Source organism: Manis javanica, chromosome 11 (assembly GCF_040802235.1).
Source record: "Manis javanica isolate MJ-LG chromosome 11, MJ_LKY, whole genome shotgun sequence".
In the NCBI taxonomy this organism is placed as follows: Eukaryota; Metazoa; Chordata; class Mammalia; order Pholidota; family Manidae; genus Manis; species Manis javanica.
Window position 1 is genome coordinate 97355951 of NC_133166.1, and position 19921 is coordinate 97375871.

The 19921-nt window shown below is 40.4% G+C and overlaps 1 protein-coding gene and 1 pseudogene across 1 annotated transcript in view; both read left to right on the plus strand.

The window, feature by feature from the left end:
• The first annotated feature begins 1534 nt into the window (after nt 1-1534).
• ATF3 (activating transcription factor 3) overlaps nt 1535-19921 on the plus strand; it is a 57735-nt gene continuing 39348 nt past the window's right edge. Inside the window, exon 1 of the mRNA XM_073216971.1 lies at nt 1535-1670. The gene's annotated coding sequence lies outside the window, so the exon portion shown is untranslated. The remainder of the gene's footprint in view (nt 1671-19921) is intronic.
• On the plus strand, nt 7448-8858 carry LOC108386894 (interferon alpha/beta receptor 2 pseudogene; annotated as a pseudogene).

Consider the following 19921-nt stretch of genomic DNA (forward strand, 5'->3'; position numbering starts at 1 on the left):
CTTGGGGGAAAGGGGACTCTTATGGTTGATGTGTGTGTGTGAGCTCTTCTCAGACCAGCCCTAGAGCTGGTTCTTAGAGAAATAGCTGGTCCCCAAGCTGCTGGAATGATGCACAGACAAGGGATACCAAAGGGGAGTCCCTCAGAGGTGCTGTGTGGCTGGCAGGAGTGAAGGGGCAGGTACATGGTCCGGAAGAGGAAGACCAGGCCATGTGGCCATCTCTCTCTATTCAATATGAGCCACACTAGAATGAAGTTGATAGAAGCCAGGTGATTTGGTAGTGACTGAATAAACTGGTTCACGCAGACCATGGAATATTACTCAGTGCTAAGAACCTTAAATGCATATTACTAGGTGAAAGAATCCCATCTGAAAAGGCTGCACACTATAAGATTCCAGCTGTGAGACAGTCTGGAAAAGGCAAAAGTATGGAGACAGGAAAAGGTCAGTGGTTATCAGGTTGGGGGTGGGGAGCTGAATAGTCACAGCACAGAGGATTTTTAGGGCAGTGAAAATACTCAGTGTGATGTTATAATGATAGTCACAGCACAGAGGATTTTTAGGGCAGTGAAAATACTCAGTGTGATGTTATAATGATAGGTATGTGTCACTATATATTTGTCCAAACTCATAGAATTGTACAGCGCCAGGAGTGTGTTACAACCCTACTATAAACCACGGACTTTAGGTGATAATGATGTGTCAGTGTAGGTTCATCAATTATAACATGTCCTACCCTAGTGGGGGACAATTTTAATGGGGGAGGCTGTGCATGTCTGGGGGGCAGGGGTTCAATGGAAAATCTCTATACCTTCCACTCAATTTTGCTGTGAACCTATAACTGCTCTACAAAATAACATCTTAAAAAGAATACAGGTGAGCTGATTATACCTTTCTGTACAAAGAATTCAGTCCATGTGGAGTCAGAGACTTGCGAATCTGAGCCTCCACCATGACCAGCTCTGCAACTTTGGGTCAGTTAATTTAGCCTTTAATTCCACAGGTTTGTAATGCCTTCCTTAGAGTGTTTTGAGAATTAGATGAAATACTATATGTGAAGTGTTTACCTCAGTACCTGGGATATGCAGCATGGTAAATATATTACTTCCCCTCTCTGCACCCCCGTCCTTCCCATCATCCTCCCACAACCGCTACCAACTCCTCCAAAATGATTGTGATTATTAAACATTCTCTTGGCTACTAATTTCAAAATCAAGCCAATGGAGGAAAGCTATCTTGGTCAAAGTGACCTTCTACTAGGAAGGGAATCTGTGTGTGGGAGGGGGCGCGCGTGTCCTCACATGCTCAGTTAGAGATGTTGGGCACAGAGGCCAGACATGGACTTGAGCCCTAGGAGTCGGTGTCGAGCCCCTCACTCAGCTTTCTCCTGTGGAAAGGTCAGGATGATGGAAGGCTGTCATATTTAGACGATGGCTCGCAGGGAAGCCTCGGTGGGTTAGTCACCTATAATATGACATCATATTGCCACTCAATATAGTAACAGCTGCTGGTTGCTTTGGGGGGGTCGGGCGGTATCAGCTTTTGTTGACCAACCATACCTCCAGGATAAATTGGTTGGAACCAGCCGGGAAGACATGAAAAGAGGAGGCTCCTCCTCTAAATAGAATGTTCCACATTTCCTAAGGATTTTCAGCTCCTCACTCCAAAATGTGAGTTTTCACCTTATTTTGTATTTGGGGCCAAGCAGGGGAATGTCATGGTGGAAAGGTGTTTGGTCAGGAAGCCTGCCCCTGGGGAAAAATACCCAGGGTGTAGAGAGGCCGGGAATGAGAAGTTCTGTGCACCAGCTATGGGATCTATATGGCTCCCAAAGACGTGGCTTGAGGGAGGGGGATTGAAAAGGCCTGGCTGGAGTTAGGGTACTGCAGAGTCTCTAGGCTGGAGTAGGCATCTTACCTCTCACAGGTTCCACAGCAAGGGTGTGGTCAGATTGGCACCCCACTGAGGCAATGACATTGTCTCAGCCTTTGAAATTAGCCTAGATGAAGCTACAGTTTGAAGCTGGCACTCACGGAGCAGGGCTGCAGTGAGTCTGGGTATTGATTTGTCATATCATAAAGAAAAGCCATGGATTTGGTTAACCCCTTCCTCCCCATGTATTCCCCTGATATCTCTGCCTCTTGCGGGGCCTTGTACTTTGGCAACAGAATGCTTTGCATCAGCGGGGTAATCCACAGGTCAACTGGGGGACGTGACTCTTCCTGTGTCTAAAGTGGATTAAGTCCCAAATGAGGAAGTAAAGAGGTAAGAGAGAAAAAGCCCTGGATCAAGAGTCAGGAGACCTTATTTAGCAGCTGATTCTGCCACTTTTTGAGCCGTGTGACCTTGGGCAAGTCACTACTTACTTGCCTTGTCTGTAAGAATATGCACTCTGGGGGTCCTTGCAACCCTAACTAGCACACTCCAGTTCTGCAAGTGTGGGTCTGCTCTCCTGTTGTCAGTGGAGTAGAAAAGTCCGGGGTCTGCCATTCACTGTGTGACTTTGCACAAGGTGACCTCTTCTCTGAACCTCAGTTTCACACGTATAAAATATGAGGTATTAGAGGATATGAGTGAGATAATGAACCTGAAAGCTTTTTCAGAGGCACTACGTAATGATATGTAAATGACACCCTGGGTGTGCAAGGGGAAGACAGGCTGAGAGGGGCACAGTTGGGGTTACTGGCAAGTTGGACTGTGACCAGGGCTAGGAGCACAAGTTGGTGAGGATTGTGGTCAGCCAGGCCATGAAAACCTCCAACCCTGTCCTGCTCGCTTCCTCTTCATTTCCCAGCCGCTGAGGGAGGGGAAACAATTGAGAGGTTGTAAGTGGTGCTGAAAACAGCCCAAGAAAGTGGCTGTAAACTCTTGTCTGAGGGTTGTGCCCCCTGAGCGGGCACAGTGCCAAAACAAAGAGGGCGTGGGGGGCCCGGTCAGGGTCTTGAACCCCCATGCAGATGGGAAGCCTCCTGTTTCCTAGGGATGCCGGGAGGGGAAGAGTTCCACCTCCCACCTCCCACCTCCCACCTCCCACCTCCCAGGCTGCCCTGCTGGACACCACCTCCCACGGGGTGAAAAACACCTGAGGGAAACCTGGAACTAACAGGTCACGGCTACGTAATGACCAGAGCGGCCTGTCTCAATGCATCCTTTTGGGAAAATCACAGTCCCTCTAGAGAAACTCCAAATTCCTGCTTAGTCTTCCAGTAAATTGATCAACCTAGGGGTAGGGATTTTACTTCCACTCTCCCTTTCGCACTGTAGTGAAAGTGAAATGGAGCATTCCTTTGAAGCCTCTCTTAGAGCCATAAGCCTACTTTCCCTCCCACCCAAAGGGGGCTTCTCTGGTTTCGAATTCCGTTAATTTTGAAGCCCCAGGCACTGAAGCGTTGTGAGCCGGGAGGGAGGTGCGGCTGCCGTAGGAGGAGCACGCCGTCCTCCTGCTGACTCATCTGGCATCAACATAATTATGTTTCAGGAGTCAACGTGATTTTCAAACTATGAGTAATACGCAGTATTAGAGAGAATGTTTACAAAGCAGCGGGCATTTCGGCACAGTGAAGGAACCAGCTGCTGCCAATGAAATGGGTGTAGGAAGAAGAAAGTGCTCTCTGGAAAAACAACCTTGGTCTCTGGGCGCCTCTCCTTTGGAAAGGAGTCAGACAGGAAACGCAGGTGAACTCAAGAGTTCTCTGAGGAAGGACCTAGACTGAGCATCGTTATCTGAATACCTGGATGTCCAATTATTTAATGTAGAAAAACTTTTTTAGTTTTCATATACTCAACTAGAGGGAAAGATGAATTTAAAGACTTAAGCAAATGATTTCTTAAAGCCGGTTTCCCTGTGTTAATAATTAAAATAGTCTAAAGTTGTGTGAAGAAACATGCTGCTGCTTCTAAGGCAGGCGTGGGAACATAAATCATTCCACGTTTTAAAGACGGGGAGCAAAAGCACTTGGAGGCAGGGAAGGAGGGGGGTGCCTGCTTAAAGTTCCTTTAAGGAATTAGTAAGAGAAAATGTTGAGAGCCTTTGAGTCCAGTTGGCTGGTATAGAAGAGAAGTGCTGGGCTCAGTCCTGTTCCAGGGCTACGTCTGTCCCTGAGACAGGAACCTTGGGCTTAGAGCAGGGTGAGGGCCTCCGGAAAAAACAAAGCAAGATAATCCATTGTGGGATTTGCTTTGGCCTGCTGGGGGGCCCAGTTTATTTTTCTGACTTTACCCAGGTGCTGCTTTTCTTCCTCCAGCCCTAAACAAATGATTTGCAACCTGGGCAATGTAGCAAGCCAAAACAACATAGTAAAAACAGGAAGGATGCCATCTTGAAAATAAGATTGCATTTTAAAACCCAATTTGTTAAAAAGTAACTTTCTTAACATACTCTTTAACAAACAGACAATAACTCAGCCCACCTGGGGAGCAAAGCAGGCAGTCTGGAGTGATATGCTCCCAGACCAGGAAGCTGCTATCCTGGGAGGAAATCAGAGCAGTAAATTTCTTATAAATAACCAGGAAGACTAATAAGAAACCTAATGTCTCTTCAAAGATAAACATTTTGGGACCACTTAGCAGGTGTACCTCCCTAGCCCCTCTCAATCACCTACAAATCCCCTAGACAATGCCCCACCCCCGGACTCTCTTGTCCCCTCCTGGCCTGAGCCAGGAGCTCTGTCCTCCCCCTTTCTCTCTAAATAAAAGCCTGTACCTCGCTCTCCTACCTTGAGTGTTTGCAAAGTTCATTCTTTGACTCCGGGAACAAGAACCTCGGGAATAAGAACCCCAGCATCATTTTCATAATGGTAATGTTAGTAACAGTCGCTCCATCAGCGTCCGAGGAGGAGCCTGGAGTGTCCACCCACTACTGCACCCCCAGTGTCTAAATGGGAGCCTGCATTTACTAAGTGCTTGGTAAATATTTGCAGAATTAATGAATAAGAGCTTTGAAGACCTGCATTCTGCTCTTCTGTTTAGTTGGTCTTCCTGCCGCTAGTCCTCCCCCCCACCCCCCACCCCCGCCACCCGCCACGGCTGGGGACTTAGCAAGCGGGGCCATGCTTGGAAATCTGTCTACTGAAGGCTCTAGTACTCACAAGGAAAAATAACTGCTTACATCCTTGGGGATTAATTGCTAAAATTAGCTGAAGGTAGAACACTCAACTCAGAAACTTCATTAGATTAGACCCCCCTTAAAGGCAAGGCAATAACTTTAATTTGCTTATATGTTGGAGGTAAATTAGGGGACTGTCAGGCTTCATTTTACCGGCTGATTCTTGAACTGAAATCATCACTGTGGTTGTAATAAAAATGGTCATCTCAGTGTCTGGGCATTGTGATGGCAGGTGAAAGATAACTATTTGGACTAGGTGGGCCCTTGAAAAACAAAAGTTTCACTTTCAGATACGCATGTGAAGGTACAAAGGAAAAGGAGAAATTATGAAAAATTAACCCTGCCTTTTTTTTTCCATTGGGGAAAGAGCCCCTTGATCTTATTACATGCAAGGACTTATTTCTAAATTTTGGTGAGGTTCTGTAAGTATAGCTAGAGTCTTTCACAATGTCTGCCACAGATGCTCTGTGCCCCTGTCCTTTCCGTTCCTGCTTTGGCTCCCCTGCCTTTCTCTCCTCTCTCTCTTCCCCTCCCTCCCTTTCCTACATTAACTCCTTCTTTCTCTTCTTTTCCCAGTGTTGCTTTCCACCCCAGACATTCCTTATCGTGTAAGCTTTCCTATAGCTTCTAGCAAGGAGCCACTCATCTGGTGGAAGCTTAACATTTTTAAAACTACAAATAGAAAGACAAAATCATAAATGAATTATAAGCTCACAAATAAGCTGTTCATAAGTAATTTGTTTATTTTTAAGCTACCAAGATTAATTTTGCACAAGAATATTCCTCTTCACTTAAGAATGTCCTTAATGAAGCAAAAAATCAGTTTTATTACATCTCATCCCTTGAGTACACGGCCTTTGAATGTTCTACATTTGCATGGTAGAAAAAGGAGGGACACCCCCCCAGACGAAGACACACACACTGAGAACCCTAACCTGCCCTCAACTGAGCAGCTCAGGTGTGTTTTCTGTGGACTACCTGGATTGACTGACTGACCCCTCCTCTCTCCACCATGAAAAGTATAGAATGGCTTACTACAAGCAGTAAATATGAACTAGTTAAGGGTATACTGAGGCATACTGAGGCTGGGGCATTTCTGAGGTTCTGAATCTCCCCTGTTGTCTTTATATCAGAGGTGCACGTCCAGACAGTCCTGACTTCACGTTCTCCGCTTCATTGTTCCTGCAGGTACATTGATGCTTGTCAGGCCAGGAACCCCAACTTGGGTTTGAACGACATGGTCTGTGTTCCCTAAGGCATCCCAAATAAAAAAGCTCTTCACTTTTGATCCCTATTTATTTCATAAATATTTTGAAATAATTTAATGTTCATTTAACAGTGTTATTAAGCTCAGTACAGGTTGCTGAACATTTGAGATCCAAATGTTTAATGAATATTAAAAAATAAATGGTGGCTTTTCAGACCCCTCAGTATAAACTCATTGTAATTTTTCCCCATATTCTCCCTTTATTTCTGTCCGTCTTCCTTCCCCGTCTTCCTGTTTTCCTCCTCCTTTGTTTCCTTGTATTTTGTTTGTTTGTTGCTTAAGGTAGATGTCTTCCTAAGAAACATATCTAAAAGGATGTAAGAAAAATGATTTAGCCATCTAGGACTGATAGAGTCTTGGCATCATGTGCATTTATTGACTGTTTCATTTTAAAGACACATATCCTCTTTCCTAATTAAAAAATTAGACAATCCAGTTTTGCACCCTACCTGTTTTTGGTTTTTTTTTGAATTGTTTTATTTTCTGTCCCAATTCTAATGCCAGCCTATTGCCCCCTTAACAGAAGTGAGACAGAAACATCTTCCAAAGGGTATGGGGACAAAGAGAAGGGAGAAAGCTGACAAAAGCTGAGTGTGTGCCCAGCAGGGATATAGGGAAATCAGTTTGTCCAAAAGGATCAAGGAAGTTTTTGGCTTTTTTTGGCTTTTTTTTTTTTCACTCCAGATGTACATATCTTCCTACATCATTACTCTTCTATAACATGCTTTTAAGGGCTATAAAAGAGTCCTAAGTTAACTAAATATCTTTGTTCTGTATTTAACACTCTACATTAAATATGTGGGTGGTATCTGATTTGTCAGTGTTACACATCGTGCTGCAGTAAACACTCTTGTAGCTAAATCTTTGTGCGTAGCCATTCTTATTACTTTAAACATATCTTCTCGGGATTCTGTGGGCCGCCGCCGCTCCAGTGGCTCGCAGTGCGCGTCCTAACACGGCGCCCGGGCCGTGAGCGTAGGGTCAGCTCCAGGGGCTGGGCCCGTGGCCGGCCTCCCAGCAGAGCTGCGAGACGCCCCTGCTGCCATGTGAAAGTAAAGACTTATCTAATAACAAAGATGCTTTTGAGCTAGAACGCCTCAGCGATTAGACCACGGAATTTGTACCCCGTGGTGTGCATCAGCCTCGTGCTTGGTATTTTACATGCTTTGCCTAATTTTCCAGGTGAACCCTGAGTTTTAAAGATGACATTATGAAAGTTTCGGACAATCTTATCATGGGAATTAAAAAAACCATTCTATTGTGCCAACTCATTATACCTTGTGGCACACCATCACGAGTAAACCAGAAGGTAGGAAGATTGTTGAGGACTGTAGAGATATCACAAGATCATTTTGTGACCTAACAGATGTGTGGGGAAACACGCGAGAGACACACATCCCCAGCGTAGAATGGTTCAAGGGGAACACACGCTGGTCAGCTCAATGAGCGGTTTCTTCCTGGCAACACACATGTCTTTGTCTTTGGAACCGCCAGAATTTGAGGTGGTTGGTTTTATTGACCACATTAATGTAACAGTGACATTTCCATCCATCATTCCCAAGATACCAGATGGGGAGGAATTACGGTTTTACTTACCACTTATCATCGAAGAACAGTCAGGGAGAATTGTTAAGAAGCATAAGCCCAAAATATATGAAAACATCACTGGAGATTTCACTTACATCATCGGCAAGTTAATTCCAAACACGAACTACAGTGTGTGTTTATTTAGAGCCTACAGATCTGAGAGCAGTAAATAGATCTCCTTTAAAATGTACCCTGCTTCAACCTAGACAGCAATCAGAATTTCTGTGACAAGTCGGGCTGGGTATTTCCCGAGCTGCTGCCACTGGTGGCCGTGGCTGTAGCAGAGGTCATTCACATTAACAGAAAGAAGAGAGCATGGGGTTATAATTACGATGAAAGTGACAGGGATAACAAAGCAGCCCCCTGGGCAAGTGCTGGCGGTTATACCATGCGCGGCCTAACAGGCAGGCCTCTGTGTCTGGCCTCCACTGCTGTAGCCCCCTCAGAGGACTGCATCCATACAGATGCTGAAGAACCTGGCCTGCCCCAGCCCAACACTAACACTGAGCCCCTCGTGGCGCAGGGCCCAGCCCCTGGCAGTCAGAACGCACAAGTGAGGCGTACAGCGGGAGAGGCCATCTGCTGCAGGACCCCTTTTCCGAGGAGACGGCAGCTCCACTCAGGGGTCTGGGGACAGAATCACCTTCAATGTAGATTTAAACTCTGTGTTTGTGAGGGTCCTTGATGACAACTTAGAAGTCCCTGCAACGTGTCATCTTTTCCAGAAGAGACAGTCTACCTGGAGGATCCCGATGAAATGGATCTTGATGAAGCAGAAAGCCTTCTGGTGGCAGTGGGTACAGGACACAGCCACCCTTCCCTGGCCCCGCTGCAGAGCGCCTGTGGCCTGAAGATGCTTCTTCCAATAAAAGTGCCACTTCTGAGTCAGATGTTACATAATGTGATGAAGTCGAAAACATTTAATGAACCTGGATGGACAATACTTCCAAGGGTCTCCCTCTTTGCACTGTCACTTGCTCTTTTGTGGTCTGCAGTGTTCTCTGGGGCAGGATTTGGGGACTGAGGTCTGCTTGGGGTTCCTGGTGATATCACTGATGTACATTCCCAGTGGGGCGCAAGGGAGTTGGGAAGCGTGGTACTTTATCATAGAATCACCCAGTGCGTTGCTTACATGTTCAAAGTGCTACACTTTGAAGGGAAAATGCCCTACCAGCTCCCTTTATTCTTGGGCATTCATAATGTTTCTGTATCATGTTTCCCACAGTAAGCAGCAAGGTTCCCTGTTGTTTCCAGAGGTGGTCCAGGGCCCTGTAAGACTTCTGCACAACAATTAAATTGGACCCAGGTGGAAGTGGGGAAAGAAAAGGAAGACACTGAGGGTTCATGGCAGGAGCATTCAGCAGAGTTCAGCCCAGCAGGCTCAAGGAAGGAGCTGGAAAGTAGGCAGGAGGGAGGGCAACAGGGGGAAAGGAAAGAGACACAGAGGAAACAGAAGCACATGCTCTGCCCTGGAACTAGAGAAGGTCCCGCCAAATCTTGAGCACTTCCCAGATGTCACATTCTGTCGTTAGAATTGGATTCTCAGCTCCTTGATTTTAGTGAGGAAGACAGATTGCCCACACAAATAACTCTAGTCACAGGCAGGTAACTAAGAGAGGAAACATTTGCCTGAAGGAGAAGGATAGAATGTCAATATCATATTTTAAGATTTTTTAAAAAGGGAGAGAACAAAATGCAAAAATGCTTTGAAGTTTTCAGAAGAAATGTCTACAGAATCCTGTTTAACAATTTAAGAAGTGCTGTGTGCCGATTCCAAACGTCCTATGTGTGATTACAGTTCCTGTGAATGGGGCTGAATGGGGGGAAGAAAAGTTCTAGAATAAGATGTAGCAAATATGACAAGGGATCTGACTCAGAGATCTGACTCTGCTGCCATTTCACTGTGTGGCCCTGGGCACTGGGCTTAGCCTCTCTGACCCTCAGTTTCTTTATTTATGAAATACAGGGTTTGGCCTAGTAATCTCTAAGATCTTACAATGCTGGAGAAGTATTAGAAAAATACTCAGGAATAAAGATTCTGGTGTAGGAACTGCAACCCAGAACTGCTCCCAGGGTGATGAAAGGCGTAGTGTTGCCCAGCTGCGTCTGGGGAGGTCTCTTCCTGCCCACTAGGTGAAGCATGAGGAGAAACCTCAACCTGGACAGAGGAGGGTTCTTGACTCTGAACGAGAAAGAACTCTCAAGGAGATCCGGAGAGTGTAGGTAAAAAGGGAATTCATTAGAGTGAGAGCAGCAGAAAATGGCAGCTGCCTGCCCCTTCCTACTTATTAGGAGTAAGGCAGAGACAGAGTGAAGACTTGGAAATTAAGTGAAATAGCAAAGAGACAAAATGCAACAATTTGAGCAATGAGAAAGCTTTATTTGAAAGTATGCACTTAAAGAAAGTGCGGGCCTCCTCAGGAGGTGCACTGAAAGTGTGGGGTTTCTGTCTTTTAAGGCTTTCAAGAATGGGGCAAAGGGCAGAGGGGGGTTGTTGGGCGTAGGCTTGATTTGTGGTCTCTGGTGAGAGACGCCGTGTTTCCTTCTTTATCATCACTCCTCCAGCTAATTCTGCTGAATAAACTCGACAGAGGGATTTATTTATCCTGTTCTTCTCCAAGGTAGTGGTTACCCTCAAGTAGTGCGGACAGAGCAGTTAAGACTGCCTGCCCTTCTTAAGGTACGCTGCTGGGTTATTTAGTCTGATTACCAGATAGTGTGTTAGTGATGCGGGGGTTCTTGTTTGCGGAGCCGAAGAATGAGCTTCACAAACAGTCAAGGTAGGAGAGCGAGGTACAGGCTTTTATTTAGAGATACAGTGAAAGGACAGAGCTCCCAGCTCATGCCAGGAGGGGACAAGAGAGTCCCTCGTTGGTGCGTTGTCTGGGGGGTTTTATAGGCAGTTGAGGATTTTTCGAGAACATGAAAAAACTTAGGGGTGGGGACTTGTTAAGTGTTCTCTGAATATTAAAAATTAACTTAACATAAGGAATCTCCTGCCTTGATTTCTCTCTGGGACACCAGTGCCTTGGTCTGGGAGCACATCAAAAGGCTGCCTGCCCAGCTCCCAAGGTGGGCTGAGGTATTGTTTACTTGCTAAAGAATCTTGCCTCTTGAACTTCCTGGGTGTTAAAAAGCAATCTTATCTTCAAGATGGAATTCTTCCTGCCCTTTACCATGCCGTCTACAGCTGGGTCTGCCTGCTAAGTTAGTTGCTCTGTTTGCAGAATCACCGGTCAGATCTGAAGGAGGAAAGACAGCACATAGGCCTGGGCCTTTTAGCATGCTAAAGTGAATCTTACACATGGTTGCAAATGATTAGCATAATAAAACATGTGCTACTCTTCTTTATCTGGGGAATATTAACTGATCTCACTGAAGAATGATTCTAGAGCTCAATGTTTAACATAGAGTTTTAGCAGGGGGGGGTTCCTTGCATGTAGTTACATTGCTCTGACTGCAGATATCCTGCCCTGCCCCCTCCGGAAGCCCTCACCCTACCCGGACTACGTCTATGGTCCCTGTCTCATTAGGAATCTTACGTCTCAACTCTCTGCTTTTTAAAATGGAATCTTAGCCTTAAGATGGGGTCCCTCCTGTTCTTACTATACTGTTTATATCGCAGCATTTTTTCCTGTAGGTAGGAAAGTTAATAGGACCCTCCTCTCTGTCCACATGTCAAGAGGAGGTTCTGGGACCTTTCTTCTGGAAACATCCAAAAGAGAAAAAACAAAAATTGTATCAGTTCTCATTCAAAGACTGAGTAGGATATTTTTTTTTATTAAGGTATTATAGATATACACTCTTATGAAGTTTTCACATGGAAAAACAATGTGGTTACTACATTCACTCATATTATCGAGTCCCCCCCACACCCCATTGCAGTCACTGTCCATCAGTGTAGTAAGATGCCACAGAGTCACTATTTGCCTTCTCTGTGCTACACTGTCTTCCCCATGATCCCCCCAACACCCTGTGTACTAAACATAATACCCCTCAATCCCCTTCTCCCTCCCTCCCCATCTGCCCTTCCCCACCCCTTTGGTAACTGCTAGTACCTTCCTGGAGTCCGTGAGTCTGCTGCTGTTTTGTTCCTTCAGTTTTGCTTCATTGTTGCTATACTCCACAAATGAGGGAAATCATTTGGTACTTGTCTTTCTCTGCCTGGCTTATCTCACTGAGCATAATACCCTTTAGCTCCATCCATGTTGTTGCAAATGGTACTTTCTGAGTAGGGTAATTTTGTAACTGTTCTAAAGTAACTCAAGGTGAGGGCTGTAAGAAGAGAAAGCCTTATTTAATAGTCTAATGAAATTCCATAAGGGAGTTCCTCATATACATAATCCATTTCTCTGCCTTCTGAATGAATCTATCTTGTTTTGAAAGATTTTCAGAGTGATCTTTTGGGGTAACCTTCTTATGGCTGCATTTATGTGTCTATATGAGTGTACATACGTGTTTTTTAATTTTGTACAATGTTTGGATGTTGGTAAAGGATAATACATACTTTTTCATACAAAAAGTATATATCTTCTCAAGGAGAATAAATATATATTTTTAGATTTGAAGTAATCAAATCTATCAATATCTTTTCTGAAAAATGACCTTCTCCATGTAGAACTTTGAAAGTCATTTCATATTTTCTTCTAATAAAAATTTTTTTTAAGAAAAGTTACATATTTTCAGTGAAATGCACAAACCTTAAGTGGATCATCCAGTGAGTTTTGCAAATGACAGAGGCACAAATGTGCCAAGACACTGGATTATATACTTTAAATGGGCGAATTGTATGTTATGTGAATTACATCTAAATAAAGCTATTAAAATATGTAAATATATATAGAGAAATTAACATTATCTCAGAAAGTTCCCTAGTTTCCTTACCAACAGAACTTCACTCTCGCTCTAACCCAGGGGCAACCACAATTTTTAGTTTTTCATCATCGATTAGTTTTTCCTGTGTTAGAACTTTATAGAAATGGAATCGTAAGAATATATTTTATATATTCTTTTGTATAAAGAATAACTTTTGTATAAAGTTTCTTTCACTCAACACAATGTTTTAAAAATTCATCTGTGTTGTGTGCTTCAGGAATTTCTTTTTGTTGTTTAGAGTAATATTTCATTATGTGTCTATATTACAGTTCTTTAATCCAGTCCTCTGTTGATAGATAACTGGAGTGTTTCCAGTTTAGGGCCATCTGAACATTCTTGTACATGTCCTCTTGGGGACATTTGCTTTAATTTATCTTGGGGAAACCCTAGGGGTGGAATTGCTGGGTCATAGAATAGATGTATGTTTAGTTTTATAAGAAACTACCAGGTGTTTTTCCAAAGTGGTTGAACCATTCTCCACTCTCACCAACAATGAATGAGAGTTCCAGCAGCTCCATACCCTTACCAACATTTGATGCTGTCGGTCTTTAATTTTAGCCATCTGTTGGGTAGCTTATTGTGTTTAATTTGCATTTCCTTGGTGATTACAAGTATTGAACATTTCCTCATGTGCTTCTAGTTTTTTACTAGTTTTATTTTAATAGTTCTGTATTATATATCTAATCACATCTATTTTTCCATCTATTTTTATTATGATTTGGAGTAAATCTCAACATTTTTTTCTTATCAATAAACCCAACATAGTTTATGAAATAATAATTTTCCCCACTGACTTATAATGATTTCTTTATCATAGTTAAGTTCTTATGTATAATGTGGTCTCAAAATATCTGTTCTTTTAGAAAACATACTGAAAAATTGATTTGTACATTTGTACACTGATTCTTTTGTCAGTTCCACAGTTTTATTTTTTATTTAATCTTTTTACTTTTTATTTTTTAATTGAGGAACATACAATAAAATGCACAAATCTTAGTGTACAGCTTAATGAATTTTAACATGTGTATTCTCAAGTAATCATCACTGATATCAAGATATCAAACATTCTCACTATTTTTTCCCCTTCACCTATTTCACCCCCCTCAGCCCCTGCCATGGCAGCCACCAGTCTATTCTCTGTGTTCATGAGTCTATTTCTGTTTTGTTTATTTGCTCCATGCTGTTTTATTGATACTTGCTCACTTGCTTTTTAAAATGGTTTAATACCCAGCAGGGCTACTTTCTCATTATTCTTTTTCATGTTCAACACTTTCTTTGCTGTTCATACGTAATTATTCTTTCAGTAAACATTGTAATGATAATGTCAAACTCTGAAAAGAATCTGATAGAGATTTTTATTGGAAGTACATTAAGTGTACAAATTAATCTAAAAAAATCACGTCGTTGCCATAGAACTTAATAGTCAAATTTTCATCCACAATTCTCAGTAACATTTTTTAGTTTTTATTATATGAATCATTCGCATTCTTGTAAGAATATTCCACGGCACTTACTAGAGATTTTCAAGGTCATCGTTGTTGATTTTGCTGTTGCAATTTGATCTTTTCCGTTATATTTTCTAGCTGAATAGTATTTCTGTGAAAAAAACTGTATACATAGAAAATTGATAAACAGAAAAGCTACCAGCTTCTGTGTCTCTTTTGTATAGTTAGCACTTTTCCTGAAGCTTCATGCCAATTCTAATAAATTTTGATTGAATTATTCTTTTGAGTTTTCAGGAATATAATTATATTACCTCTAAATAATTATAAATCTGTTTTCTCCCTTCTAATATATATTCATCTTATTTTTTTCTATGTATTATTTAATTGGTCAGAACTTCCATATCAAAATTAAATTAAAATGACAATAGATTCTATCCCTGTTTTGTTACTGATTTTAATAACACTGTGTAATGAAATATTAGTATTTCATTCTTAAGGATGGTATTGACTGTTTAAGATAAATACCATTTGTTATGTTAAGAAGGAGTTCTTAAATTTTTAATCATTTTAAAGTAAGGAAAAGCTGTCATGTTTTAATGTCTTTTCTGCCACACTTTGAGAATTTCATCTGGACTTTGTTTTGTAGCCAAAGGACATGATATATTATACGATTGGGTTTTTCAATTTTTAAAACAAAAACCCTTTTCATTCTAGGTTAAACCCTCCTGGGGTTATTCTCTTGATACTCTGTTATCTGTGTTTGGATTTTCTTCTCAATGATCATAATTTAGATAGGTTTCTCATTTTCTTTTGCATTGTCTTTTAACATCAGGGCTCTCTCAGTAGATACTTTTTCCATATTTTTCAATGTTTTAAAGTAATTATTGAAGCATAGTAATTATCTATGCTATAGGGAAAAGTTTTTCCCTATAAAGTTTTCTAGGCGAAGACAACTGTTTTTCTAGAGAGTTCTTTGCCTCTTTTCTTTTTCTAGTTTCTTCAGCTGCAATTAGGTTTTATACTTCTGATTTTGGTAATGTATATATTTCCAGAAGACTATCCATGTCATCTAGGTTTCCAAATTCATTTAAAAATTTTGCAAATAATTTTGTTTAAAATATCTCCTTATCTGATGTTGGATCTTCTCTTTTTGTTTCTGATTGTATTACCTACAGAGGTTTATTTCTTCTTTACTCTCTAATGGTTCCTCTATTTTATTGTATTTATTTTAAGAAGGTCTTGAATTAACTCTATAAATTCTAAGTCACTTAGTTTTGGTTTTGTCTTTATTCTTCTTTCTCTTGATTTCTTAGGGATTTTATTGTTGTTCTTATAAATCTTTGGGTTGAATACTTTCACTTTTCCTCTCCTTGAAGAGAATGAAAACATGAAGATTGTAATTTCACTTTTCTGTATACTTTGATAACATTTAATAACTTTTGATATGGTGTGTTCTTATTTTAATCATCTTTTAACTGCCGTGTTCTTATGCTTTAATTTTTGTTCTGTCCTTATACTTTGTTATTTTTATTTCTATTATTACTAGCTAGTTTTATTGCCCTGTAATCAACAAATTAAATTTGTATAATGTTGCTTCTTATTTCCCATTTTTAGTTATATGCACTGCAAATACCTTCTTCCTGTTCTTTCTATTTTGTTTATAGTGTCTTTTTTTGTGTGTAAGGTTTTTGTCTTTATATAATCACATATATCCCTTTTATTTTAGTGTTTGTATGTTTGTCTCTTACCTGAAGAGCCTTTAGCTACTTGGTGATAGAAATGTATTTTCCTATGGTTTCTTCTAAAAGTTACAAACTTTTGCTTGTCACACTTAGGTCTTTAATCTTTAGTTTAAAGATTATGGGTAGGGTTTAGTTTCTCTTCTCTCTCACATGATAAGCAGTTGTCTCAGTCCCACCATTTTCCCCATTGCTTTATGATGCTACCTTAGTTGTGTGTAGAGTTTCCTCATGTGTATAGGTTATTTCTGAGCTTTTGTTCTGTTCCATTCATCTGTGTGTCAGCTCCTGTGGCAGTACCACCACATTGTCTTCAATATCTAAATACAAAATAAGACAAGTTTCACTCCCCTCTTCTCTTTCATAGTTGTCTTGACTCTTCTTGTCCCTTTCACATGAATTCTAGAATTAGCCTATCAATAAACATACACATTTTGGGGGATTTTGAAAATGAAAATTGCGTCAAGTCTATAGATCAATATGGAGAAAATTGACATTTTATGTTATTGAGTATTCTAATTTCAATGAACATGGTATTTCTCTCCATTTATCTAGGTCTTTCTTTATATTGTTCAGTAACACTTTCACAGTTTTTTTCTTTGATTTTTTTTTCTGCATATCTTTAAACAAATTTATCCCTAGGTGCCATATAATTTCTGCTACTATTATGACTAGGGTTCCTTTTTTTTTCCTATTATATTTTCTAATGAGTTATTAGTGTTAAGAATGTTATTGATTTTCTTTGTAGTTTTTGTATCTAGCATTCTTGCTGAACACTTTACTTCTAAGAGTTTCTCTGTTTTTTTTTTTATTCTTCCTATAGACAAGCAAACTTTCTGCAAACGAAAACAATTTTTTCTCTCTTTCCAGTCTCTCTCTGTCTCTCTTTCTCCTTATTTTTTCTCTATTGCATCAGTTCACTTCAACATGCTGAATAAAATTTATTACTGGCATCCTTATCTTATTCCTGACTTTGTTTGTAGAATATATGGTCTTTGTCAGCTAAAGAAAGTTGCCTCAATACCTAGTTTGCAAATATATATATATATTTAACCATGAACAAATGTTCTACTCTATGAAATCTTTCCCTTGTTTATCAAGATGATCCTAAAAAGATTTTTGAAGAAGAAAAATAATCTTTTTATCTTTTAATCTGTTAACTTTAGTAGGTTTTCTAATCTTGAATTATGCTTTCAATTTGAGATTAAATCCTACTCGATCATGATATTTTTCCTACATGAAAAGTGAGATTGTTATAATTTTCTTTACTTGTACTTCCCTTGTGTGTGGCTCTAGTATCTCAAAAAATAAATCATGTAACCTTCCTTTTTGTCTCATTCTCCAAATCTGGTTTTTGTTTTGTCTTGTTTCTCAAACAGCTTTTATCTAATTTTTGAATTCTGATAAAATCAGTGGGCCTGATGTCTTTGGAAGTGGGAGATTTTTTTATTAACAATTTACATTCTTTAATGGCTAAGGCTTTATTATGCTTTCATCTGAATCAGTTACCAAAATTTTATTTTTTGTGAAAAAGTATCTATTTCTTCTAAGTTTCTGTATTTATTGGCATGAAGTTTTTAATCATTTTCTTTTATGTATTTTTATATCTCCATTGTGTTTGTTTCTAACCTTCTTTTATTCTTATTTTCTGTGTTTTTTCCTTGATCATTTTTGTGTAAGCTTCAAAAAACTGACTTTTGATTTTTATTCCCTGAATATTATTTCTTTAATTTTTTTCTCTTATATTTATTATTTTATTTCTAGTATAGGTTTCTCGCTTGTTTATTTCCTAGTTTTTTAAGTTTGATTGCTTTACTTATTTAATGTCCTGTCTTTGTTTTTTCATTTTGTTTTTACAGAAAACAGTCTTTACAATATTAAGTATTCATTGTTTTCTTGGCCACAGTACACTTTTTAGCTCCCTGTTGAGCCCTGCTCCCCATCTTGTTGTTTTTGTTCCAGAGTTGAAATTATACCCTTTTAAATGTTACAAAAAATTGTTTGTTTTACAATCAACAGTTAATTATGTTTACTAAAATATAATCCTTTAGTGGTTCTTTCAGTGACACTCTGGTTAGTAAACTCTCTTTGTGTGTCTGAAATGTCTTTTATTTGTCAGGGTATGGAATTCTAGATTGACAATTATTTTCCCTTTGCACTCTGAACATATTACCCTTATTGTCTTCTAGAATCTATTGCTGTCTAGAGAAGCTGCCATCATTCTTTTGTAGGTAATGCATCTTTTATCTCTGATAACTTTTGTATCTTTATGCTTAATGCTCTGTCATTTTGCTACCATGTATTTAGGTATGGTTTTATTCTTATTTCCATGCTTGGTACTCAAATGTAGAAGTCATCAGTTGTGAAAACTTATCAGCAATGATCTCTCTAAATATTGGTTGACTGTCATTCCCTCCTTTTTCTTCTTTCAGAATTCCCATTAGATAGCTGTCATTATCTCTCAGTCAGTCCTCCATGTCTCTTAATACTTTCTCTTCTCCACCTAGACTCTGGGTATGTTCCTCATATTCACTTCCATTTCACTGCTGTGTGCTTCAACTTAATTCAATCCAGAAATTTTCTGGTCCAGGGCATTTAAAATTTTAATGATTATATTATTCATATCTGAGATTTTTAGTTAACTCTTAAAAAAAATAAATCTGGTATTATTTTTACCTTGTTAGTTTTATAATTTCTAGTAATTTCTCTGATTCAGCTTATTTTAAAATCTTTGTTAGGCCATTCTGTAATATTAGTTTCAGTGTAAAGTGAAATCCTGGCCTGATCATTGGCTTTGTTGGCTGTGTTTCTTAGCATTAGATTTGTGTCTTTGGATTTGGGTTTACAAGCTCATTTCAGATGGATGTGGTGTTTGTTTTGATTTTGTTTTCTTCCTCTTTCTCCTTTACTCTGTGCTCACCCTCCCTTTTCTCCCACTATGATACCACCTAGCCCTCCAGCTCCCCAACCCTGTATGGAGTTTGTGGTGGCATTTCAGGGTTCTTGGTACATGGTGGAGAGGGGACACAGCATATCCAGTCATTGCCTCCTCCCCCATCTGCAGGCTGCGTCTGCATCTTCCCATAACCCTAGGCCTGACCTTCAGCAGCTAGAGCCCAGGCAACTCTGGAGGTTTTTTAGCCTCTCTTCCCAAACTTGGGAAACTCAATCCCATGTACCTCCCCCACCATCAAAACCCTTAGCTCCATAAGGAGAAGGACTGGACATATTTTGATCTCCACTGTATACCCTGTGCATAAAATAGTACCCATATCTTATAAACTGAATGAAAGAATCATGGCTCACATGTCACAAACTGAAGGACTATTCGGCTGGAGTTGAACCTGGAGCTTTGTTTACTCCCAGTCCCCTGGAGAGGGTCAGCCTAATGCAGAGGGTGACTTGTATTGACTTGTATCTATGGAAAGGAAGAAATGCTGGTGTATGAGCTCAAAGGCCTTGGGGTCAGGATGGTTATGCCCCTTACCTAGCTGTCACCTGATCATCTTAAACCCAGAATTCCTTTGCTATAAAGTGAACATCCCATGGTTGGATGGCAGTACACTATCCAGATGGTGACTGCCCAATCAACCTGGGTTCCAGAGTGATAATAACAGAGCAGATCCCCAGCCACCCCGTGATGAATATGTAGTATGAGTGAGAAACAAATTCATTGTTTTAAGACTGAGATTTTTAAAGCTGTTACCACAGAATGACTGAGGCTATCATGATGAATCCAACTGCTTACCTGTATCCTTCCCCTCCTCAGATTTTGAGCTCTGTGGAGGGAGAATCCTGTTTCCCAGTTTCCAGTTTCGTATGTAAATACGATCATTGTTCTTTACTCTATTTTCACTACTAGGGGCAAACATATTAAAAGCCAGTAATTATCCCGTATTCGCAG